The sequence below is a fragment of the Equus przewalskii genome, chromosome 4 (genome assembly GCF_037783145.1).
Source record: "Equus przewalskii isolate Varuska chromosome 4, EquPr2, whole genome shotgun sequence".
NCBI lineage: Eukaryota > Metazoa > Chordata > Mammalia > Perissodactyla > Equidae > Equus > Equus przewalskii.
The window spans coordinates 66,893,286-66,918,766 of record NC_091834.1 but is presented as its reverse complement, the minus strand read 5'-3'; the positions used below and the strand labels follow the sequence as shown (position 1 = coordinate 66,918,766).

The 25,481-nt window shown below is 42.3% G+C and overlaps 1 protein-coding gene across 19 annotated transcripts in view; it reads left to right on the top strand.

Moving 5' to 3' along the window:
* Window positions 1-25,481, top strand: part of ELMO1 (engulfment and cell motility 1) — a 523,658-nt gene that overhangs the window by 31,999 nt on the left and 466,178 nt on the right. For 2 of the 19 annotated variants that reach the window (XM_070616279.1, XM_070616272.1), the window contains exon 1: window positions 488-3,753. The exons of 16 other annotated variants lie outside the window; for them this stretch is intronic. The gene's annotated coding sequence lies outside the window, so the exon portion shown is untranslated. Of the gene's footprint in view, window positions 1-487; window positions 3,754-25,481 lie in introns of those variants that run through there. One more of the 19 variants, XM_070616286.1, reaches the window with a different exon arrangement.

Sequence of the window (25,481 nt, the reverse complement as noted above, 5' to 3'; positions counted from 1 at the left end):
ACTGGCATACGGATAACTAATACAAAGGATCAGATCAAGTGCAGGATCAGATCAAGTGCAAAGGGAGGCTCAGAAAATAGTCTGAGGGGCTGGGAGGAGGGAATATTCCTGGTAAGATGAGTCGTCGTGTTGGTGGGGGAAGGGAGAAGAATGTGGACTTCAGATAGAGGAAGTGTTAGGAAAAGGATAAACAATTTAGTTTGGCTAGAGCTTAAATGTCGTGAAGCAGTTCAAAAAGAAAAAAAGTTAGTCTAGTTATTCCTTGTACTAGTGATTTATTGTTGTATAACAAATTACCCCAAAACGTAGTGGCTAAACTGACGGTAAGTCTTTCTTATCTTTCATAGTTTCCGTGGGTCAGGAAGCCAGGAGCAGCTTGGCTGGGTGGTTTTGGCTGCTGAGTTGTAGTTAGATGTCAGCTGGGGCTGCAGTCATCTGAAAGCCTGACTAGGGCTGCGAGATTTGCTCTAAGGTGGCTCAGGCACATGGCTGGTAAGTTGGTGCTTGTCCTCCTGACATGATGGCTGGCCTCCCCCAGAGCTGAAGTTTGAGATAGACACAAGTGGCAGTGTGGCAGCTGTATCCTTTTTATGATCTCGCTGTGGAAATCACACAGCCTCATTTCCTAAACATTTTATGTGTTCAGGACGGCCAGTCTAAGGGGAGGGGGAACTAGGAGTCACTTTTAAAGGGAGAAGTGTCAAAGAAGTGCACACATTTTAAAACCAATACTATTCTTGAAAAAAAAATGACAGGAGCAAAAACAATAGCTGCATTGCAGTGGTTTTTCTTTACTTTTTTCTATGGAGTGTTTACTCGCATTAGTTGGCATACTAGACTATTTTGATGGGTAAACTGTGGTATAAATAGTGTCGTAAGTGTATTTCCATCTACTAAACTAATTATTTAAAATAAAAATTGGTAATTTATTCAAAAAGTGTCTTGTAGCAGAAACTTAGTACATAAGATGGCTAAAGCAGAGGGGCTCAGGCTAAGGTGGAGGTGGAGGGGCGCAGCCTCCCCCCAGCACCCAGGACGGCCCCACAAACATTGGACCCTGAGAATAGAGCTGTTTGAAAGCCATGCCGTGGATCCATCCAAGTCCTTTCTGATTTTCATTAAGAATTCAGTTTGTTCTTTTGAAGAACTCTTCCCTATTCAAAGATTGGGAATGGCTTTATAAAATGTATTCTAATCATAATAATTATTTTCTGTATTCCTCGTACGCCGTTGAGCCATGGCACCGAATGATGGTTGGTATTGTTTCATTCAAAATGTTTGCTTTGTAGGTGGAGGTGGGAGGTGGTTGAGAGTGAGGAAGAAGACTTTAATTTGAACAGAATTTTCCCCTTTATGGAGCACATAACAGTTAAATACATACTTGGGACTGAATCATAAAGTGGTGGTTATAGCAATGAGAGACATGAGCCGCCATCTCTGTGATATCAAAACTAAACCGATCCATGATCATGTAACCTCAAACTGTCACAATATTACTGCTGGAGTGGGAGGCAAAGTTCTGAGAAATGGAGAATATACGTGCTTTTGTTTAAGTATTTTTGATAATTACCAGAAGTAAGAGGGGAAATTTTTATGAATCAGATAAGGAAAAATATACTCATTAGTCATATGAATATTAGTTCTTTCAATATAACAATATACTGCTAAGGTTCCTCCTTCCCCCCGAAAAAAGCCATATCTGTAGACCATACGCATGAAAAGAGACCTTTAATACACTAGAGAAATTCAAAACACAGAGTACATTACCTCTCTCTAATTTAACATAATTAAAAGGCAATAGCCAGCAAAATTAAATTTTATTTAAAGAATTTTGAGGATGAAAAGCATGAAGATATTAATTTTTCGCCACTATCACTTTCCATTTTCATCGAGGCTGCAATCCACTCTACCAGCTTTTCCCCGGAAAAGGAAGAGCGTCTAGCTTGCTGCAGAGATTTCTTTTTAAAATAAAGAAGGGTTACAGTGGATGTGTAAAGCCTAGAAGAAAGCAGGGGCTGGTTGGTGAGTGAAAGAAAGGAGACTTTAATTATTTTTTTACAAAGATGTGTGTATGGAAGGAGATTATTGTTCTTTGAATTCATCTCATACCTGTGGGATTTCCCATTATAAAATATTGGTAACATAGAATTAATTGCTATATCTTCATAATTATTTCTTAAAATGGTTTTCTACGAGCCAGTGAAATGCCCTGCTACTTCTTGTTCCTGCTTCCTGTTCCAGCTGTTCCAGGTTTTATTATGAAAATGTATACGTGGGAGTAAAAGCCCCAGGTCTTACTTAGCAGAGTGCCTGGCCTGGAGTAGCATCAGTAAACATTAATTCCCTTCCTCCCCCTCTTATCCTCATGCATTCTGTACTGACCCCAGCATCCAAGTAGGGAGGCTGTCAGAAAGTGTCAGAGTAGGTGGCTTATAAATAGCATCTTTTCTTCACTCAGCTAAAAATCTTTTGACTTACGTTTTCTTTCCTTTGCAACTTTATCTGTTTCTTTCCTAACATGCAACCCATTGTTTTTTATTTCTCCACCAAAATATAAGCCAAGTTGCCTTTGTTTAAGGCTGGGACAGAGGGCCCAATGATGAGATCTCATTTTTCTAATTGTATTAATTTTCTCTTATTTGAATGAAGAGAGTAATTAATTCTGTTTCATCCCCATATGCCATTCATTTATTCGTTCATTTGTTCAGTGTAACATTTATTGAGGGCTCACTGTGTAGGGCTGTGTGTGCGTTGGGGTGGGCATGGGGCATGGAGGTTATTGTGACCTTGGCGTCCAACCCTCTGGCCCTGCCTTTTAGTAGCTTACACCCTGGTGGAGGTTGGAGAGAGAGATATGTAAACAAGCAGGTACATTTTAAATAAGCAGTTATCAAACTCCTGCTGGGTACCAGGAACTGAATCAAATTTCATGTAGATACTAGGTTTTACTAAACTTGATCCTTTCTTTCAGGGTGTTCATAGTTTGGTATGGGAGAGAAGACACATAACTAATTTAGAAAAAATTTAGAGAACTTTCTATGTGTCAGTCACTAAACTGCCGTAGTTGGGAAGTTCAAGCTTACTTTCATGTTAATTGCATGAAATAATCCCTTCGTATGCAAAGAAAGTAGAGACCTTTGGAGCTGGAGAAGTTAGAGTGGGAATTGTAGAGGAAGCGGGAAAGAGAATAGTCAAGAGGAGTTAAGGGCTGTGACTCTGAGTGTCAGATATATCTGGGTGCGGATGTTGGCTCCATTACTTACTAGCTATGTGACTTTGGGGGGACGGGAAGTTAACTACTTCTCCAAGATTCGGTTTCCCTATCTACAAAATGGGGATGATGTTGATAATACTGTGGCAGATTGTGTTTTCCCAAGATGGCCAAACCAATCTCTCATCTCACATGTTCTTCTTACAGTGTCGCTTTGACAGTCCTCTCATCTATTGATGGGGTTTATGTCTTTGATCTTGAGTGGACTGTTGTGACTACCTTGACCAACAGAGGTGGTGCTATGTGACTTTCAAGGCTTGATCATAAAAATGCTGTGCACCTCCATCTTGCTCTGTGGTGTTCATTGTTGGAAGCCAGCCACCATTCTGTGAGGAAGCCCAAGCTGCCCATGGAGAGGCCTGAGTGGGAGAAATTGAGGCCCCTACCCCACAGGCCTGGCTGAGCTCCCAGCTGACAGCTAGGACAACTTGCCAGCCATATGAGTGAGCCATCTTGAAAGTGGATCCTGAAGCAAGCCCCAGGTGAGTTGCCCTGGCTGACTCCACGTGGAGCATAGACAAGCCATGCCTGCTCAACCCTGCCAAATTGTAGTTTCATGAGCAAAATAAATGATTGTTGTTGTTTGAAACTACTAAGTTTTGGGATGGTTTGTTACCCAGCAATAAATAACCAAGACATTTGCCATATAAAGTTGCTAAGAGGATTCAGTGAAATGATGGAAACCAGCACTAACCTAATGCTTTACTAATCATGGCTCCTTTCGTTATTGTTACTAGTTGAGCAGATACTTAATGGAAACCAGCATTAGTTCACAGGGAGGTCACACCCAAAAGCTGTGAACATGTTGCCACTTGTGAACTTCTATTATCCAATAAGTTTCAGTTAACTTATTTTGTTCAATTTTTTGTCATTTGTAAAAACTCTGTTGTGTGTCAGCTTCCTAGAATCCTTTTCTCTGGGTTTATGATGCTGACTCTGTGCTAGACTCTTGTCATCTGTTGAGTCAGAGTTTCAATCAGGCTTTCAGTGTCATAACCAGACTTGTAGTCAATGTTAAAACTTCCAGAATATTCTGTGAAAGTGATGTTCTTTCTATTATTTAAAGAAATTTTTTTTTATCGTGGTAAAAAACATAACATAAAATTTATCATCTCATGGGGCCTGCTCCGCGATGTAGCAGTTAAGTTTGCACACTCTGCTTCAGCAGCCTGCAGTTTGCAGGTTTGGATCCCAGTTGTGGATCTATGCACTGCTCGTCAAGCCACACTGTGGTGACGTCCCACATACAAGATAGAGGAAGATCAGCACAGATGTTAGCTCAGTGACAATCTTCCTCAAGCAAAAAGAGGAAGATTGGCAATAGATGTTAGATCAGGCTGAGCTTCCTCACCAAAAGAAAAATAAATATAAATTTTATCATCTTAACCATTTTTTAAATGTAAAGTTCAATAGTGATCAGCATATGAACATTGTTGTACAACTGATCTCTAGAAATTTTCATCTTGTAAAACTGAAATTTTATACCTATTAAACAACAACTCCCATTCCCCCTTCTCCATTCCCCAAGCCTCTGGCAACCACCATTTTACTGTTTGTTTCTAAGAGTTTGACTACCTTGTGTAAGTGGAATTGTGCAGTATTTCTCCTTTTGTGACTGGCGTATTTCACTTAGCATAATGTCCTCAAGATTCATCCATGTTATAACATGTGACAGGATTTTTTTCTTTTTTTATTTTTAAGATTGGCACCTGAACTAACATCTGTTGCCAATCTTCTTTCTTTTGTTTGTTTCTTCTTCTCCCCAAAGCCCCCCAGAACATAGTTGTATATTCTAGTTGTATATTCTAGTTATATATTGTAGTTGTAGGTCCTTCTGGCTCTGCTATGTGGGACGCCGCCTCAGCATGGCTTGAGGAGCAGTGCTAGGTTCACACCCAGGATCCAAACCAATGAAACCATATGTATATATATATATACCACATTTGGTTTATCTCTTCATCTGTTAGTGGACATTTAGGACATTTAGGTTGCTTCACCCTCTTGGTTATTGTGAGTAATGGTGCAGTGAACATGGGTGTACAACTACCACTCTTCTGTTATCTTTTACACCTCTCACCAAAAAAGAAAACCTTACAGCCAGTTTTTTTCTCATCTCTGCAGCTTACACTTGATTTCCTGATTCGGCCTGTAGCTGTAGTTGATCTGGGCATTCCTGATAAGGGAAGGAAGTATCAACATTTTCCTTGTTGGGATGAGTTCCCCAGTGAATTTTGACTCATGCTCCTGAGATTGGTCCTCTTGAGGCCAGCCTCCCAGAGGCCAGTTGTTGGACCAACAGAGTTGACCCTCTGGGGCAGATCGGCCTGTGCACCTTGCCCTGAGGGACATGCAGTTTCCCCTGTGTGGCCTCTGGAGACTGCAAGAGGTCCAACCAGTCTGCATTGTAACTGCCATAACACTAATAAGCCTATCTTCCCGACAGCCTCGTTCCCATTAATGAGCTCGGCACCCTAAGTCCCAGTTAGCATGCAAAATATGATTTCCGTGCCCTACGCATATGCAAGTTTAATTGCTATGTGGTTGCCTAAAATGTGAAATGAAGGAACGTATTGCTTACGAGGATAGAATTTGTGATTCTGTGCATTTCATTTCATCACAGATATTTGTGTCAGTCAAAGCAACATGGAAATATATTTGTTTTACTTTATGATTTGGAAGAATAACTGCAGATAGGCAAGCTTTCTCCAGAGTTAAACTTGGGCGCTTATTTTTATGCTAAATGATGCACATAATGCCTGTTAATATTTTGTCATGCTGAAAAGTGTTTCTTACTGAAAGAGACTCTGTTTATAGGCTTTCTAAAGCTACCACATGCAGGATGCTATAAAGTCCATTTGCGTTTTCATTTCTTCCGTGATTCGTGTTCTGAGTAGGCATCTGTTGATGACCTACTATGGGCAGCATATTGTTGCAGTTGCTGGAGCTGGAAAGATGAATAAGAGGAAGGCCCTGTTTTTGGAGCTGTCAAGTGGTGACAAAAACATGCAGATAGTCACAATGAAATCAGATAGGTACCAGGCGATATGGGGCAGAGAGGAAGGACTGAATAACCACTTTGGGGAATTTGCATTTCTCCAAAGGAGGAACATTCCCACTGTATCCTGAATAATGCATGAGAGAGTGAGGCGGGGAGATGGAGCTGATGCCGGGGGTAGGCCGGGAGGTGAGGGCATTCCAGGCAGAGGGAATGGTATGTGCAAAGGCTGTGAGTTGTGAGAAAGCCTGACCTTTTTGAAGGAATTGTTAGTTATTACTCATTCTCGTTGTTGTTTGGTCTGGATGTATTAAAAACACTCATGGGAATGATTCATTCAGATAAAATCCCATTATCTCCCCAAATTATGCTGTCTAAGACAAGCATTTCAGTCCCCCAGCTGGTGGTCCCCATTACCAATGCTTCATTGATCTGGCCGAAGTGACTTCTCTCCAGGGAATGTTTGCTCAGCAAATGCTTTCTTCTGGCCAATTTCATATAGTCTACGCTTTTAGTGAGGACTCCTGATCATGTGTCCATTTGCATTTTATTCAGAAAAGATAAAAAAGGAAAAAAAAAGAGGAGAAGACATTTGAGCCAAGCAATAGCTGATTTTTTTCTAGATATTTGTTTTCTCATCAAGTATCAATTATCCAGCTACCTTCTCAGTCTACTTAAACAAAATTTTTAAATCAGCCTTCCAAACCCCAAAGGAAACTACGGAAAAAAGATTCAGGGAACTTTTGGAACTGGAAACTTTTACCTCCTTTTCATACTGAATTCAGAAACTTTGCTACATTTTCACAGAGAAGCTAGATCTCAGCCTTGGTTTGCCTTCTGGGCCCTGCAGATGGGGAGTAGTTGAACAATGTCTTGGATATAAGAGAAACCGTGTGGAAACGACCTAAAGGGCCTGGGGAATTTATTATTTACTGGATTGTTACTTCCATTCATATAAAGAAGGGTCTGCAGGATACTTTCTTTTCCAGAGATGTCGTTATCGGAGCTAAAAATAACATGAGTGCCCTAGGGATGCTCTAGAAAGTTGAGGGAGTGGCTGAGAGTGGCAGTGAGAGGGCAAGGATGAGCAAAGAACATGGAGCACCAGTGGAAATAATGGTGCACCATGTTGGAGAGTGCCTGGCATGCATAGCAGAGTCCTGCAACACACGGAATGGAGGAAAAGTGAAGGGGAGGAGCGGCCAAGGGTGAAGTTCAGAGATAAGTCCTGGTGGGAGGGGGGAGAGAGGGTTTGTGGAAAGGTGAGGATGGAAAGTGCTGGTTCAAACCTTTCCATGCACTCCTTAAATTGGGGGAGTTTCTGGACTGATTTGAGAAGAAAACTATAATAATTTTAGGAATTTCCCTCCACCCCCTTTTTTCTTTTTTTCTAATAATAAAAACTTTTTTAGGACGAGTTTAGATTTACAGAAACATTGAGCAGATATTTCAGAGAATTCCAATATACATCCCCTTTTCTGCACAAAGTTTTCTCTATTTTCAACATCCCACATTAGTGTGGTACATTTTTTTAAATTAATGAACCAATATTGATACATTATTATTGATTAACATCATAGTTTACATTAGAGTTCACTCTCTGTTGTACAGTTCCGTGTGTTTTCACAAGTGGGTAATGTTGTGTATCCACCATTATAATCATACAAAATAGTTTCACTGAGGTAAAGATCCTCTGTGCTCTGTCTATTCATTCCTCCTCTCTACCCTCAGCCTCCAAACCCCTGGCTACCACTGATCTTTTACTATTTCTATAGTTTTACCTTTTCCAGAATGTCATATAGTTGGAATCAAACCATCTGTAGCTTTTTTAGACTGGATTCTTTCACTTAGAAATATGCACTTAAGACTTATCCATGTTATTTCTTGCCTTGATAGCTTGATAGCTACTATTGCTGCATTGTGTGGTAAGACTTAATGTTTAGCTTTGTAAGAAACTGCCGAATGGTCTCCAAGGTAGCTATACCATTCATCCTTGTTTTTCACTTTCCACATGACTGTCATTTGGGAGCAGAGATAATTTGTGGAAAAATGCAGGTGCTACCTAAGGTGTAGCACACTGATTCTGAAATACTTAGAGAAGTGTTTTGTATCAAGTAGGAGACAGTAATAGAAGACCTAACCAACAGTGTCTTTTCCCATAAGGGCATTTATTGTTTACTGAACCAGAAGTCAAGGACAAGTGACTTCATTTCATTAAGTAGCTTCAGGATGTCATCAAGGACCCAAGCCCTTTTCTCTTCTTCTGCTTGCCCATACTAAGTATGTTAACCTTTTGTCTTTTGCTTGCACTTCATAATCTCAAAACGGCTGCTGTAGCACCAGGCATCATGCCCTCACATGCTCAATAGATAGAAAGAGGAAGGGGAAACACAGGGAGCTCTCCTCTCACTTTGTCTCTTTCATGAGAAAAGTGACCTGTAGCAGATTTCCTCTGGTGTCTTCTTGGCCTCAAATGGGTCGTATCGTCACTTTACCTGCATAGAAGGCCAAGAAGTGGCTTTTTTGAGCCCTTCTAATGTTTGACCAGGCCTCACTCATTTATTCAGTGGACTATTACAGGAGCTACTTGTTACCTTGTTGGCCTCAATGTCTTCATTCATCTGTGCTACGAGGGCTGGACTGTTCAGTCACTTTCAAACTGTGTTCCCGTGAACCCCAAGTTTCTAAAGATGAGCTTAGGGGTCCCTTCAGGGAGAATAGGGTAGAGTGAGCCAGGCTCTGGCTCCCACTTCTTCCTGGACAAGCCTACTTACAGCTTCCTTGCAGGTTGGGGCTCCTGGAGGGTTTCCTTTGGAGAAGCCTTCTGCATCCGAAATTAGGAGTGAAGGCATCCTGAGTGAGACGATGGCGAATGTCTCTTTTGATTCTAAGAGTCAAACTTTTGGACCAAGGTGGGACAAGACTGTTAGTCTCTTCCTAAATGTTTCATAAAATCCTTAGGAGTTTTGCCTTGAAAACTTTACCGAATGCGCACGTTATGCACAGCTTGGAAGAAAATTCATTTTGTCCTCTGTCCTAAAGGAGGACTTTGCCATTTGTAAAGTGGTTTAAATCTTACTTCTTCCTTGACAAGGAGATGGTCTGGAGGAGGAAGATAAGAGGATGGTCAGCATGCTGAGTGTTACCTATAAAAAGTGAACAGTTTGATCTTTCTTGATCTTTTCCAACGCAGTTAATCAAATGTCCTTGAGTAACTGAAAAGGATGATTTGTGTTTTCCTCTATCCTTTTGTAACTCCTTTCCATGTTTATATGAAATTTGTGGACTTTTCAGATGGGCATTTTATATTTGCTGTAGTTATTTCATTTTTTCTGGAAAAATGTTATGGGTTTTTAAAATAGATTTCAGTTAAAATGCTTGGTAATCGGCATTTTTGCCCTGAAGTGATTTTTATGAAATTTTAAGAATATAAGAATACATTGAAAAAAAACCCTAGGTCTCTGCTCCCTAGGGATGATTGAGTGAATCTGCTGCTGAGTGAAGCTGATGTGTTTTTTTTGGACATGACACCAGAGGCTTCATAGTTTGCAAAGCACAAAGGACAATTTGCTCATGCTGATTCCAGGCCAGATGCCCCCATGATCCTGGGCAGCATGCTGCTTTTCAGGTCTTATTGGTACAGTATTTAAATAAAGGAACCCTGCTGTGTGCAAGACAAAGGGCCCCAGTTCTAAGTGAGCATATGCTATCTGATGTTCTCTGTTGTCATGTGTCATCTCATTTACAACGCATAACTCCCTCCAAAATAGGTGTTATCCCATTTTGCAGTGGAAGACAGTGAAATACCAAACTGTGCCATATTCAATAGCCAAGAAGTGGCGGTGCTGGAGCTTAAGTCTCCCCAGAAGCCTGAACACTTGCTTTGCTCCTCTAAAATTAATTTGCATTTCTCACATAAATGCAGGGGAAAGAGAATTGTCAATTTTTGGAACCCTTTTTTGTGCCAGATAATTTGCGTATCTTAAAATATTTAATCCTCACAACAACCCTAGGGGAAAGAGAGGCTATGCCTGTACGTGGAGTGGGGCTTACAGTATTATCCCCATTTTATGTCACAGAAAACTGAGGCATGAGAATTGTAGAGGAAATGAGTCCTTTAAGGACACATGAAAATCTGCTAAAGATGTTGGAGTAATGGTATTACAAATAACTCCAGATAATATGGCTCCTGTCCTCTGTGGATTTACAAAATTCCCCCAAAACAGAATCACTCAGCTTATTCCTATTATAGATGGCACAATGTCGTGTGTTGTCCAAAAGGGTGGTGAAGGGTCTACTGGGAGAAAAAGATAAAAAGTGCTGCCTTTCCTCCTTTCCTACGCCCTTTCCCAGTGGTTCATAGTCAAAGTGCTTAGGTTCCCCCTCAGCCTGTGTTGGGCTGGCATTGGGCTGGAGTGGAGAATATTATGTGCATGTACAGGGTAACTGTACACAGGGCTTCCTGAGAGTGGGTTTGGGCTCTGGTGAAAATTGGTGGTCCCTCCAGCAAGGACTCACTGGCTGAAAATCTTCACATAAAATTTAGACCGACATGCAACAAAATTGCCTGACACCCTGCTTCCCCAAGTCTTGGGAGAGAATTGTTTCCCCTTACTACTCTCCTTTCTCCCCAAGAGTTTGTTGACTGAGTTGAATAAGGGACGTGATCTTAGCTGTCGTTGTCATGTTCTGGCAGAGCATGAGTGGGCTGATGACATCAAGGCAAGACAGATCAAGGAGGAACCAGAACCTGGAATGGATGTGCCTCTTGGATTGAGGTGGTTCTGGATGGGAGGGCATAAACCCAGCTGGAGACTAAGGCTCTTTGTCTGGGCAAGTGGCAGAACATGGTATCCAGATGGGAGGGACTTAGGGACAGATGTCAGGTTTGAAGTTGGCTTATTGGGTTGGCGAGGGTACATGTGAATGTGCTGCTCCTTGTCTCAATAATTGTAGCACTCATGAAGCTGGGTTTGGACTGGCTTCCTCTGGTAATCCAGTATATCTCAATATGGAAAGTAGGTTCTGGTTGGAACATGCCAAGAAGGTAAGGATGGTCCTCTTAGGGCATGAGAGTCTTAAGCTGAGGGTGGTGTTTTCCAAAGAGGAGCCAGGAATAGGGACCCTTGAAGGAAGCCTTATTGTGCCTCTGGCGTTTGAGGGAAGGGAGGGGGTGAGGGAAGGACTCACACACACACGGCACAGATCTACTTATCAGGTCTATCAGTGGACTGAGGCTAGGAGAAGCATCAAAGTGCCCCAATTAAGGTAATCCTTTTTTCCGTTTTCCAAAAGGGATTTATGGGGGAAGGTGAGGCTGTGACAGTGGCAGCAGTAAACAAGAGCTGTGCTGTCTTCTGATCCCTTGCCCTTCCTTGTCATTTCCCTAGGGGAGGAAACTTTTGCCCTTTAGTTTCCTTACTTAGAGAAGTTTTCTTTTGTTCCAAGTGTCCAGCAATCACATGTCAGGAGGTAAATGAAATAATGGAAACAAAGCAGAAAGATAAACAAGTTTGGGGAAGTCAGTCCTTTTTGGTTCCTACCTGAGTTTCCTTATCCTGTTACTTGAATTAAGCAGTGAAGAGAGCTTCAGAAGAAAGAACATGTAATGGTTAATTGAATGCTTGCATTCAAATGAATATATAAATTGAGTTTTCATGTGAAAGAAACTTTAAAGTACTGGAGATGGGAAGGGAAAATAAAAATGCAAACAATATTGACCTCCTCACTTTCCAGGTGACTGAGAATACCATTCAAAACCCCTTTACTGCTTTTCATGTATTTACACACCTAAAAAAATGACCTTGGGGGTGGAAAAAGCTGGTACATATTTACTAGTGTCTGTTATGTGTGAGGGACTGTGCTACAGTTTGTATGAAGGTGAGCTCATATAATGCTCACAACAGTCCTGTGGAATTGTGTGTTATTGGGCATGTTGATGAGAAAACTGAGGCTCAGAGAGGTTATGGGCTGCCCAAAGGGAAATGCCTGAGGGATTCCAACCCTGTCTTCACAAACATGCTACCCATAAGCTATTAGTACGCATACACTACCGAATGGGACTGTCTTACAGATGCCTGTTATAGCCATTACTTATACCCTAAACTTTCCTGACACATTGATTGAAGGATGAGCTTGAACCTTCTTTCAGTTTCCTCAGCCTTTGATAACTGAATCTTCATATTTTTGAGTATGAATATTTTAAGCATTGTTATTCAAAGGGAAAGCAAGATAAAGAAGAAATGAAGTTAAGAAAGTTTATACCATGAGAGGTCATAAAAAAGTATCTTGGCTTTCCTTGGGTCTTATATTTCTTGTCTTAATATATAAGCAAATTAAGTAAAGTTCAATTTGTTATATATTTTGCAGACATTCTACCCTGTTCATTAGAGTTTAAGACCATGGGTAATTTTATATTTCTAGCCAGTTTATTTCTTTCTGATGAAAATTTCTATCTTCAGTCTATACCATTCTATCTTTTTTAGGGTTCAACTATCAGATTTAGGCTAATAATCTTTCACAACATGATGCAGTCATTTTTTATGTTTCCCTTTTTTCTTGTTTAATGAAAGCATTCGATGCTATGAATTTTCCTCTTATTACTCCTTTGCCTGAGTCCTACAGAATTTCATGTATATCATTCTCAAAACAATTAGTTTCTGGCTATTATTTACTGAAGATCTGTGATATTCTAGTGTAAAGGAAAAAATATATGTACTGAAAACTTGGAAACAGGCAAATAGGTAAAAGGGTGACTGTGTCTTCCTTTGAAGTCCTGCTTGATTTTTGTTCCCACCCAAGGATTATCTAATTCTCTAGGTAGATGTGCCTTTCTTTGGTACACTATTTACTGTTGGTTAAGATATTTTACAAGTCGCTCAGGGTAGATGAATACCTATAGAAAATGTTGGAATGCGAATAATTCTTGTCCACTAAAAAGATAATTCCAAAAGTATAATTTTGGTGACCTGGAAGGCATTAGCCAGTTTTGTATCTACTTTAACAATCTTATTTCAGCATTCTTTCCTTTAATGACTATATATAAATATGTCTTCTCTCTTATAGTCCTCTGAAACAGTTTTTCTATCCTGTTGGTTTCCTCATTGAATTAAATACATATTTAATATGCATTCATTTTATATTTGTATGAGGGTCATGTTTAAACATTTTGAAAATTGTTTTACACTAGGAACAATGTTAGAGCTTTCACTCGTGTCAAAGGAAAATCAGAGCTGGACAGTAGTTAAAGTGGTAAAACTAATTTTACTCAGTAACTATTGCAATAGGGGGAAAAGAGGCCTTAGTATAGAACTGGGCTCAATTCTGAATTCAACAAGGGAAAGTGGGGTTTCATAGCCAAGGAACATGTTGGGGGACAGTGGATGGAAAATTACTAAGAGAAAACATCAAGGATAGGGAGATTCTTGCTAAACTGACTCAACAGGATTCTGGCTGAAGGCAGGCCAGGTGATCACATGTCACCTGGGGGAGGAAAGGGGATGAGGAATTTGGTCAGATATTGAGGAAGATCAGATATTGAGGGTGGGGATCCTTTCTAAACTGATTTAGCAGGATTCTTGCTAAAATTGGACTCTACAAGGACAAAGACGGAAGCCCGTGGTTTGGCCTAGTTGAGCAGAGGACTCAGAAGAGCCTGGCTAAAGTTTGGTCAAGGAGAGAATCTTTGTCACCTGCATTATGCAATTTAATATTCATTTAAATCCTCTTAGGTGAGCTTATCACTGTCTCCACTCTACTTAGGAAGAAACAGAGGCTCAAGGGTATTCAAGTGTCTTAGTACAGGATGGACAGGGTGTTATGTGGAGGCAGGAAGTGAACACAGGTTTATATAAATCAGGGTCCACTGCTGATGACACTTGGCCGTGTTACCCTGAAAACTCACATGCTTCTCCCCAAGGAGAGCAGTGGTAAAGGGCAGCTGAGGGTGAGTCACTGCAGTGCACAGAAGAATATAGGTGGAGAAAAAGAGGAAATAAGTGAGGGAGGAAAGGCTGGGGTTGCTTACAAAAGAACTGTGATACTATTGTTTTTTCTCCTCTTAGATCAAAAATAAAGTGTGTGGAATGTCTCTGCAGTTGTTTTTACTCTTTATAGCAATGGATGGATTTTTCTTGGAAAGTCCCCATCTCCCACTTCAGACCTGAATATTTGCTTATTGGGTGTAGTTAGAGAAGTGGGTTGAAATAAGAAGTAGCAGAGGTGCCTGTTTACTTTAACAAAACAAAATATTGAAAGAAGAGAAGAACCACAGTTGCTTCCTCTTTTTTTTTTGATTGCAGTCACATTGGATTATAACATTATATAACTTTCAGGTGTACATCGTAATAGATTCCGAATTCTGTGTAGATTACATCATGTTCACCACCCCACAGTTGCTTCTAGACCCTGGCCAAACACTGAGTTTTCATCTTTTAATATGTAAATGTACAGTTCCTAAGCTTAGCTTTTTAACACCATAGGTGGTTTCAGTTTTTCTCAAGGATCTCACAAAGTTCTCAAAATAAAATTGGTTGTAATTCACTTTACTTAAAAATAAATATATAAGAGTTGTGCTATGAAATTAAGTCAACGATAGTCTGTCTCGACTCCAAAATTACCGGAAATGATTAGGGAAACATAAGTGGTAGGTGGCAGAGAGAGGGGCAAGGATGAACAAGTCTTAAAACATCTCTATCTCTTATTGTAAATCTGCTCCCAGCTATGCCAACAGCAATCACTGCAGCAGGTAATGTTAGGAACTCAAAGCAATCAAAACACTAGAGCTGAAACTTAGCATGCCATGGTACCCATCCATAACAGCAAACTCTGTCCTTGAAATACTCTACTGACTGGAATGAGTATAAATTCACCAGGATTCCAGATTTAAGAGGTTGGGAAATTGGTTTTGTGTCTGGAAGTGCTGAGTTAGCAACACCTACTGTTGTTATATTCTGGATCCTGATTAAAAGCATCCTTACTCCCATCCACTTAATCCAGAAGCCCTCTGGGCCCTCCTGATACTTCTCGCTCCTCCACTTGTCACACTCCTGCAAAATCCCATGGATACCACATCCTGTGTTTCTATGGAATCTGGTCTCTGTTTCTTCTGCATTGTTCCTGCCCTAGATTAACCCTTCTCAACCTCTGGTCTGGAAGATGCCTACAGTTGTCTCCTCATGTGTACCCTGTGTACTTAGCTTCCCTTCTGTTCTCTCCTTCTTCCCCTTTGTAGATGGGTCCCTTGGATTGTTGTAAAAATACCTGCATGTTTTGCCACTTGGCTTCAAGCCCGTTAGTGGCTCCCTATGGCTTAAGGAATGAGGTGCAGACTCTTGGTAGGCATACCAAGACCTTTCTGACCCAGCCCCTGTCCACCTCGTTCTCCAATCTCCCCTCTCCTGTGGCTCGCCTTTGCTTGCAGTCTGATCTGGCATCTATTTACATCTGCTTTCAGGTAGGACGTACCAGACTGTGTGCTGGACTGCTTCCCTCTCAGCCTGGACAAGGTCAAGCATCTCCTCAATATTGCACTGTAGCTATTTATTTATAACATTTCTGTAAGTGACCATGCTGTCCTTTGGGGCTGGGCAGTGTCCAATATGTATTGGTGTCTTTGTGCCTGACAGGGAGAGGCTCCCCATAAATGTGTGCGGTTTGAATGAGTGAAATGGGCCCTTTCTGGCATGAAAACATTAATGTGACTTACCTCTATTTAGCTATGGAAAAATTGTGCGAGAAGGACCTAAGATACTCTGCTTTTTGTCCAAGCATATCAGCTCTCTTCTTTGCTTTCCTCTAATTTATCCTGTCTCTGTAAAAGTATAGTTATAAATCAGCTGTCATTGCCATCACTACAGTTCCCTCCAAGGAGGAGGCAGGGCAGTGGAGTACTGAATGTGACAAAGGGCAGAGAAGGAACAAACCAAGATATGCCCAGGTCCTCCCTAGCTAGCCTGTCCATGGGGTAGGTATGTCAGTCTTCATGGACTTGTGGGGTTTGAGCACAATAAGAACAAGCTGAGGAAAGAAAGGAACATTACGAGCCATGAGACAAATCAAATTCATGTCCACCTGATAACATGCAAGGAAAAGGAGGCAGCATCACTTTTTTGTGATTTTCCTGCCAAAAATTCATAACCTGAATCTCATTAGAGGAAGCATCAGACAAAGCCGAATTGAGGGACTTTCTACAAAATAAACAGCCTATAATCTTAAAAATTGTCAAGGTCAGAAAAATCAAGGAAAGACTGCGGGGAGTGTTTTAGAATGAAGGAGACTAAAGAGACATGGCAGCTAAAAGCACTGTATGATTTTGAACTGGATGTGTTCAGTATTCAGACACTCGATGAAATTTGAATGGGATTGGAGGAGTAAGGGTGACATGGCTTGCATTAAATGTTAACGTGTATTTAAATATAAAGAATATTAAATGTATTAAAGGTAGCAAAGATTTGTATTAAATGTTGATTTCCTGATTTTAATGGTTGTGTTGCGGTTATGGAGACCGTCATTGTTGCAGGAAATGCACACTGGAGAGTCAGTGAGTGATGGGGCTTCGAGTTGGCAAGTTACTTTCAAGTGGTTCAGAAAGAAAGAAGGTTCTTTGTACTTTAGTTAAAATTTTTTTTGTAAATTTGAGATTGCTTCAAAATAATTTTTTAAAAGAAAAGGAGTCAATAAACAAACTTGGATTTTCCCAGATGAACAAGTTGTCTTGATGAGACATGACTCCTTCTGGATGCACAATTCCAGTGATGGAATTGTACAGAAGAGGGTCCTTGGTATTTCTTGAGATGAAGAGGGGGTGAAGTGGAGGGGCACGGCCGAGAGCAAACCTGCATCCTGTCTCAACAGCAATCTCCAGGTGGCCTTACTTGAAAACAGGCTCAGAAGACAGACTGTCAGCTCCAGGAGAGCAGAGCTACCTCCCAGGGGCAGGTGCAATTAGCAGGTTTCTGGAGACTGGGGAGCAAGATGCCAATCTAATGATTTACTGTGAGAAATGTAATCAAGGCCACCGGCACTCTTTGTCTAGCAGATTTCCTCCCTGTAGCAAACTTCAAGGGAAGAGTAATCAGGAGAGTGCTTGGCAAACAAGCAATGCAGCGAGAAGGGCTGGCCAGTGTGGTCAGAGCTCCAGAGGCATCTGGCGGAGGGCAGGCTGATTCCTCCATCCTGCAGGGGAGCCTCACACGTGGCAGTGGGATGTGGAGGTGTGAGTCTGGGTCAGGGCTTGCCCTCCCTTGGGTGGAGCTGGGGTGGCCTCCCAGTCTCCAATTTTCGTCTGCTTTCATGGTTGGCCACCTCTCTACTTCTGACTGATGTGTTCTTTCTTTAGATATGGTAATAGCCTCAGCCACGTTATGAATTCTTGAATGTCTTTGTATGTCTGTGATTCTGTGTTGACTCCTTCCGGGTCGATTTTAGACCTTCATTCAGAGGCGTATACCACTTTATTCGAGTTCCCCAGTGATCCTCCTTGCCACTACTAGCCACCTGGGGACTTGGATGAGAGAGAGGCTGCATTCTAGAGTAGCAGCTTCCCTCTTTCTGTTTATTTTTTTTTAAGTCTGCAGCCCTGTAAAAGGAAGGAAGGATGTAAAAAAAAAAGGCTTACCTTCTTGGAATATCTTGTTGTCTTTAGAGTTCCTTAACTTTCTTGGGTTGCAGACTTTCTTTTAGAGATTTAGCCAAAATGGGTATTTTTCCCTTTTGAGAACAGTGTGCCCTGCTGCTGGGAACCAAAGGTATTCAGTTCCTTGGTGCAGAGTCCAAGCAGGGCTGTTGTCCTTTTTGGAGACTGCATCTCTCTTTCTGCCACTGAGTGGTGCTCTCTCAGGGGGAAGGCCCACCCCCTCCCATCCCCCTCCCCTGGTTGGTTTGCTGTTCTATCTCACACAGGTGGTCCTATCTCCTCCAGGGTCCCAAATGGCTCCTTATGATTTGTTTCCTGGTGGGTGTTCCTTGGGCTTGCCCAAGTCTTGCGGCTCTGGAGTGCCAGAGCCTGTTTTTGAAGAGATGCCTAAAACCCGAAACCTGGAACCTGGCCTGCCAGTCAGCCTGCAGTAGAGAAGCAATGGATCTGTATGGCTCATTGGTTAGAGACCAGCCGAGAGGGTCTGGGTCCTTCCCTGAGGGATGAAGGCCCTGGGTGCTCTCAGGCAAGAATACCTGTGTTCTTCTTCAAAGGAAGGTTAGAAGGTTGTTTTGACTTTTACAAAGGAGTATATATACATATATGGACTGGTGCACACTGGTCCAACTTAAGGGTCCTCAATTTAGTGTAATTTTATATTTTGTTTCCTCCTTTGCCCATGCTATTATAAGGCCTTTCACACAAATGCTTTCATAAATGATACCAGAACGTGCCTGATTTGATGTTTCTATACTGTGGACTTTGAACCATGTGTTCAGTTGGGGACGGGGGAATAGCAGTCATCAGGTCAGCTGTTAAGTCCTAGCTTGGCCATCTGTGCTCCATGGCAGATGTCAGCAATCAGACCGTCCTGTCATCTAAAACTTCTACCTCATGAAGAGCTCAAGGCCCTCAGCACCTGGTGGACAGAAACGGAAGCTTGGAGAGGGGTGTGGTGAGCACCTGCAAGGCTCAAGGAACAGAGACTTGGTATCCATTTGCAAAGAAAACAAAATCAAAAACCCCATGTGAATTCTGGCACTCGTCTTTGCCATCTGTTTGAGTTTTTATTGGGTGGGGGCTGTGATGAGTACCAAACTCTATGGACTAGTGAAAGGGTTAGAAATAGAATCACCTGAAAGATGTTATTCAAAGCAGGTAGGGTCTGTGGTCTGCTTAGGGACTGTAACTTTCATTTTCATTCTGTCCCTGGGCCTCTTTGCCTCTGGGAGTCAGAAAAAAACAAAAGAAAAAAAGGCAGACTGTAACAAGAAATGTGCTCCTTGGGGTACCCTATCAAGCTGTGCCTCTGTCAGTCAGATCTCCCGTTTGATGGAAAGAGTTCTGCCCTCTCCAGCTCTGCCAGGCATTCCCTTGGCGAGGGGGCGTGGGCTGCCCGTGAAACTGATCCCTCTCCATGCACTGGCGTGAGCTGACAGCTGTGTGAGGAAACGCTCCCTGGAATGGGCTTCAGGTCCCTGCTCAGTCAAGAGGCAGACTTTTTACTCCCAGTGACAGCTGCAAAGTACAGATTTATGGTGGGGCACTAGCTCTGAATTCCAATTACCACTTGAGTTTCAAAAAAGTCTACATTTCCATGTCTATGGTGCATTTTTACAGCTTGCTGCTGTGATAGCTGATACATAGCCATCCCCTGTTACCAATATTTCTAACCAACTGATTTGCGGAACGGGAGCACAGGTGATATATACTTAAAGCTTTGGGGGATGAAAGCGCTGGGGATTCTGCTTTGAATTTCAAGAGGTGAGAAAGGCAGGTGGGATGAGGAAGGCTATGGGCTTTTGGAAGTTGGGTGACACCAGTGAGGCTGTGGAAAATGTGTATTTCTGTTTACAGTGATTAATTTTTGTTTCATAGAGCAGCTCTCCTGAATCAGGGTAGCATGTGCCAGAGAATTAATAAAGGATTTGGGGATGCCCATGCTTCATGCTTAATGCACACCCACAGGTGGAGGTGAGAGCATTTGGTTCCACACTCTTGACATTCTATTTCCTATGGTTGAAGGATGGCTAGATTCACTGTTGTAAGAGCAGGATATTGAAGATCTGAAGACAAGCATGGCCCTTGAGCCCAAGTTGTCATTCTTGCCTGTTAATGCTCCACAGGGCGGCAGGATGGAAGGTGGACCTTCCAACTTGACAATTCGTGACTCTTAGAGACTCCTGTAGAGCTGAGATGTTTTAGCAGTGGATAACGTGTACAGATTTCCAATAACAACTTCGTTGTTTCTGTTAGAGGAAACACACATGTCCACACGTATGTCAGTACACTGGAGGAAAAAACTCTTGGCGTTTTAAAATAGACTTTGAAAAACATTACCCAGACTATTTAGTGCCTTAAAAAAGAAATCCTCCTTCTGAACTTTGAAAGTCTTTTTCTCTGCTCATAACGGAAAGGTCTCACGTGGCTGTTTTGCTTAATGTGGGCTGGTTTTATTCTGGACTCTTTGAAACCCAGCATGAACGCTAACATTCTGCTATGTGGAGAAGTAGAAAGGAAAGGGATGGCGAGGTTTTGGTTGTGCTAAATTAAAGTGACAAGGCACAGATAACAGGGCATGGCTGTGCCCACAAATTAGCCCTCTCTAATTTGCTGCTGTGGAAAGTACTGCTTTGGTGTTGCATTGTAATTTCTCTCTTGAATTAAAAGTTTAAAAAAAGAAAGTCTAGTTTGCTCAAAAGGGAAAATCTGAAAAACGTAGACCTTTCAGTATTGAATTGGCCCATGGTTCCTTATGTTCATGGAACTCTGTAAGTGAGTCCTGCTTCAAGAATGTGTAAATTACATGGCTTTCTCTTTAGAAGGCACACTATATGTGTTGGATTATTTTGTGTGCTACTTAAAGGTATCCTTTCCCACAGTTTTTGTCGCAATTCAGAATGTGTATTGTGTTGAGCAGGTGGCAGCTGTATTTTGTGTGGTCTCCTCTGTAAATACAGTACCATGTCTTGGACAGAGTGGATTTCTGATGGGTGAGGGGAGTGAAGGAGGCCCAGGTTTCTTTCTCCAACTTCCGTTTAGTTCTAGGAAATAGCTTCATATTGGTGGGAGGCCAGGATGATATTTGGTTTCTCCAGCCACATGTCCTGCTCCAAATTTTAATATTTCTTTTCCCCAAATCTCAACTTCCCATAGGGCTGAAATGTCATTTTTCAAAATGAGGTGTCACATGAATTTTTACTTTGCAAAAAATCAGCTAAATAGATTGTGGGACAAAAGTCAGGATTGTTTATTACAACACTGTAAAAGATTGCAATTCATGATAATTTATCTTTTGTGTTTAGTTTCTACGGGTATTTGCTCAAGGAGAGACCCACGGCCTCCATATTAGATTGTCCACTCCTGGGTGCTGACACCTTTACCCTCATCTGAGGCTCTAATTGTTCATGGCTCATTCCATACTTAGACGTTTAAGGTGTTTCCGGAAGTGTGTTCCCCAGATCATTGATAGATGCAGTGTTTAAGGGGTTCCATGGTCAAATAAATTTAAGAGACACTAGGATAAACAAAGCTAACAGATTGCTTTACTGAAGGACTTTTTCAGGCCTTTAATGTACAAATGTGCTTTGTGAATTGTCAGGACAGCAAGTGGTATAGGCATCTGGCTTCCCGCAGGAGTACGTTCCTAAGTGTGTCCTTGAGGAAGGCTGCCTCACAATTTGGCTCCATCTGCCTGTTGTGGGTTGAATTGTGGGTCCCCCTAAAAAAAAGATTGTTGCAGTCCTGTAACCTCCCCCCGCTGCAGTACCTCAGAATGCGACCTTATTTGGAAATAAAGTCCTTCTGATGCAATTCTTTGGATGAGGCCATTCTTAGTAGGCTGGGCCCCTAATCCAATGTGATGGGGGAGCCTCATGAAAGGGGAAATTTGGACATACCCACACACACACATGGACTGTGCCATGTGAAGCCTGGAGTTATGCTGTCACAAGCCAAGACACTACCAGAAGCTGGGAAAGAGGCCCGAAAGTAGTCTTTCCTGAATACCTTCAGAGGTAGCCTGACTCTTCTGACACCTTGATCTTGGCCTTCCAGCCCCCAGAACTGTGAGACAACAAATTTTTGTTCCTTAAGCCACCCAGTTTGTGGGACTTTGTTACGGCAACCCTAGTAAACATGGCCATTCTAGGCTTGAACTCAGTACCTCAGACTTCTTTTCAGGATGGGTCAGAGCCACATCCCTAGTTCTAGAAGCTTCTCAGCCAAGCTCTTCTCTGGTCTTTTCTGTATTGTGGGCTCATTCTTTATATGTGCTGTTTGTGATACTTCCACTAGGGCCTGCCCTTTCTTCCCACTGAACTGGAACAGGAGTTTCTAACTCTATCTGTACACTAGAATTATCTAGGGAACTTAAAAAAATACTAATGCCCAGGCCCCATCCCAGGCCAATTGATTTAGAATCTATGGGAGATGAGTTCAAGTATTTTCTTTAAAAGCTCTGCAGGTGATCCTTAGATGTATGCAGGGTTAAGAACCACTGAAGGAAGCAAGGGCTAAGCTGTGTGTGTGTCGATGAGTGGGGAGGGCTGGGTGAGGGAGGCACCAACCAAAATTCAGCAGGGGATGGTGGGTCCCTTGTTGAAGCCAAAGAGCACTCACCCTGGGAGTCTCACAGATCTGGGACTGATCCCTGAATCTTCCACTTACCTGCTGTGACTGTGTGTGAGTCATTTAGCGGCTCTATTCTGTGGCTTCCTCATTTATACATTAGGGATTATAATGACTCCCCAGTAAGGCTATTATGAAGTGTCTTAGTCCATTTGGGCTGCTATAACAAACTGCCATAGACTGGGTGGCTTCTTTTTTTTTTGGGGGGGGGGAAGATTAGCCCCGAGCTAACATCTGCTGCCAATCCTGCTCTTTTTTGCTGAGGAAGATTGGCCCTGAGCTAACATCTGTGCCCATTTTCCTCTACTTTATATGTGGGCTGTCTGCCACAGCATGGCTTGACAAGCAGTGCATAGGTCCACATCCGGGATCCAAACTGAACCACTGTGCCACCAGGCCGGGCCCTGGGTGGCTTTTAAACAACAGAAATTTATTTCTCAGAGTCTAGAGGCTGGGAAGTCTAAGATCAAGGCACCTGCGTATTTGATGTCCAGTGAAAGCTTTTTTCCTGGTTCATAGCCCATTTCCTGGTTCATCTTCCTGCTGTGTCCTCATATGGTGGAAGGGGCAAGGGAGCTCTCTGGTGTCTCTCTTGTAAGGACACTAATCCCATTCATAAAGGCTCCATCTTTATGACTTAATCACCTCCCCAAAGTCGCATCTCCAAATACCATCACATTGGGGATTAGGTGGGACAACTTGGGGATTTGGGGGACGCAAACATTCAGTCTGTAACATGACGGTTCAATATGAGCCTGTGTATGAATTGGGTCCAGGGCCTGGGTGATAAGCATTAAAGACCACTGGGAAACATATCAGGAGACCATGCCATCCTCTTCTCTAACCCCGTTCTCCTCTTCTCAGTGAGTCTCCCTAGGCAGGAACAATCTACTTCTGCTACCTTGTGCTCATTATCCAAAGCTCTCTCTTGGTTCCTCTTTCTGCATTCCTCCCTCCCTCCTCAACCACCTGCCTCATAACAATCCCAACATTCGGGAGGTTTCCAAAGTAAAGGAAACCTGCTTTGTTGGTCTGCGCCCTTTTTTCACAAATAAAACACCTTGCTTGAGAAAGTGTGATTGTTCCTTACGGCAGCTGGCTCCAGGACTGGAGATGAGGTCACTATGGCCACACCACTGTGGGCTGAAGTTACTGCCTTTCTAGGTAAAGTCATTCCCAGCCAAGATCAGGCAGCTAAAGCATGGCGTTGGAAGTACCACCCAGGAGCCCTCAAATTGAAGAGGGGCCTACATCTTCAGCCTCTTGTGAGAGGTTTCTGGCTCCTGGCTCTGCATCAGAATCAGCTGTGGAGTGCTTAACACTGGCAGTGCCTGATGAATCAGGGTCTTCATTGGTTGGATCTGGCGTGTGGAGTTTCAAAATCTCTACAGGCCATTCTGATGCAAAGACAGAGTTTTCACCCTCCATATTCTGTGTGTTGTGGGTATGTGCATGCATTTCACCATGTGAAAATCTCATTCATTGCTTCATTTAACACATGTTTATTAGGTGTCAATATGTACAAGACCCTCTCCTAGATATGGGGATACAGTGGGGAACCAAACGCTCATTTATCACTTGAAGCTTCTTTTCTAGTGGAATCCAGGAAATAAACAAATAAGCAAATGCCGGAGATAATGTCAGGCTTTGAGAAACACCAGCAAGACAATAAACTAGGCAGGGGGAGGGAAGGACAGGGGCATCATTTTAGGTGGGAGTCAAGGAAGGCTTCATTAGAACCCTGAGTGAAGAGACAGCGAGCCACAGGGGAATCTGGGGGAGAATATTCTAGGCAGTGGAGCAGCCCAGTGCTTGCTGTGCTGGGGAACAGCAGAGTCAGGGTGGCTGGAGTGGAGGGAGAGACAGGGGAAAAGGCGCTGAGGGGGCTCGAGGCTAGACCGCAGAGGCTGATGGACTGTAGATAGGGCTTTGAATGTTTTTCTAAGTGAGATGGGATGCCTCTGAAGGTTTTGAGCAGGAGAGTGACATGATCTGATTTATGTCTAAAATGGATCATTCTGGAGAATCAACTGTTGTGGGCAAGAGTAGAGTCAGGGAGACCAGACGAGAGGTAGATTTTCAGGCATTGTCCAAGGTGGTTTATGCATATGCTGCAGGAAAAATATTAAACCAAACCTTGAAACGATTTCCTAGGCAGTGTTGACTTTGCTTAGAACTTAAAAGCAAAGCATAGCATGTATACTTTCTGCACGTTGTCAGATAATTCTGTATATTTTCAGATATGATATCTGCAATGTTGTTTGAACAGTCACAAGTTCAAGTAAATTTGTGTGCATTTGTATTTGTGTCTTCTTTTGTACGTACCCCTTGCTAGTTTTATTACAGGTTAGAACAAAAGAAGTAATTTGTCGGGGTCAAATTTCTGAGGCAGCTTTTTGAGTAGATCTAGCATTTAGTGTTTTCCTGCCAATTAAACAAACAGAACATTTCCGGGTTTTCTGCAATCTAATTATTTTGCTCACTCTTGTTTATAATGTATCTTTTCTAATGACTTGTGCTTTTAATTTTTATTTGTATCGCTTCATTAATCTTGTTTCAGTGTAAGCAATTAAATGTGTGTTATGGACTGAATGCATAAGTCCCCCCAAAATTCATATGTTGAAAGCCTGATTGCAATGTGATGGTATTTGGAGGCAGGACCTTTGGGAGGTAATTAGGTCATGAGGGTGGAGCCCTCAAAAATGGGATTAGTGGCCTTAGAAGAAGAGGCCAGAGAGCTACTAGCTTTTTCTTTCTGCCATGTGAGGATGAAAGCAGAAGTAGGCAGTTTGCAACCCAGAAGAGGGTTCTCACGAGAAGCCAACCATGCTGGCACCGTGATCTCAGACTTCGAGCTTCCAGAACTATGAGAAATAAATTTTTGTTGTTTATAAGCGACCCAGTCTGTCATACTTTGGTACAGCAGCCCGAGTGGACTGCATGTTAACATT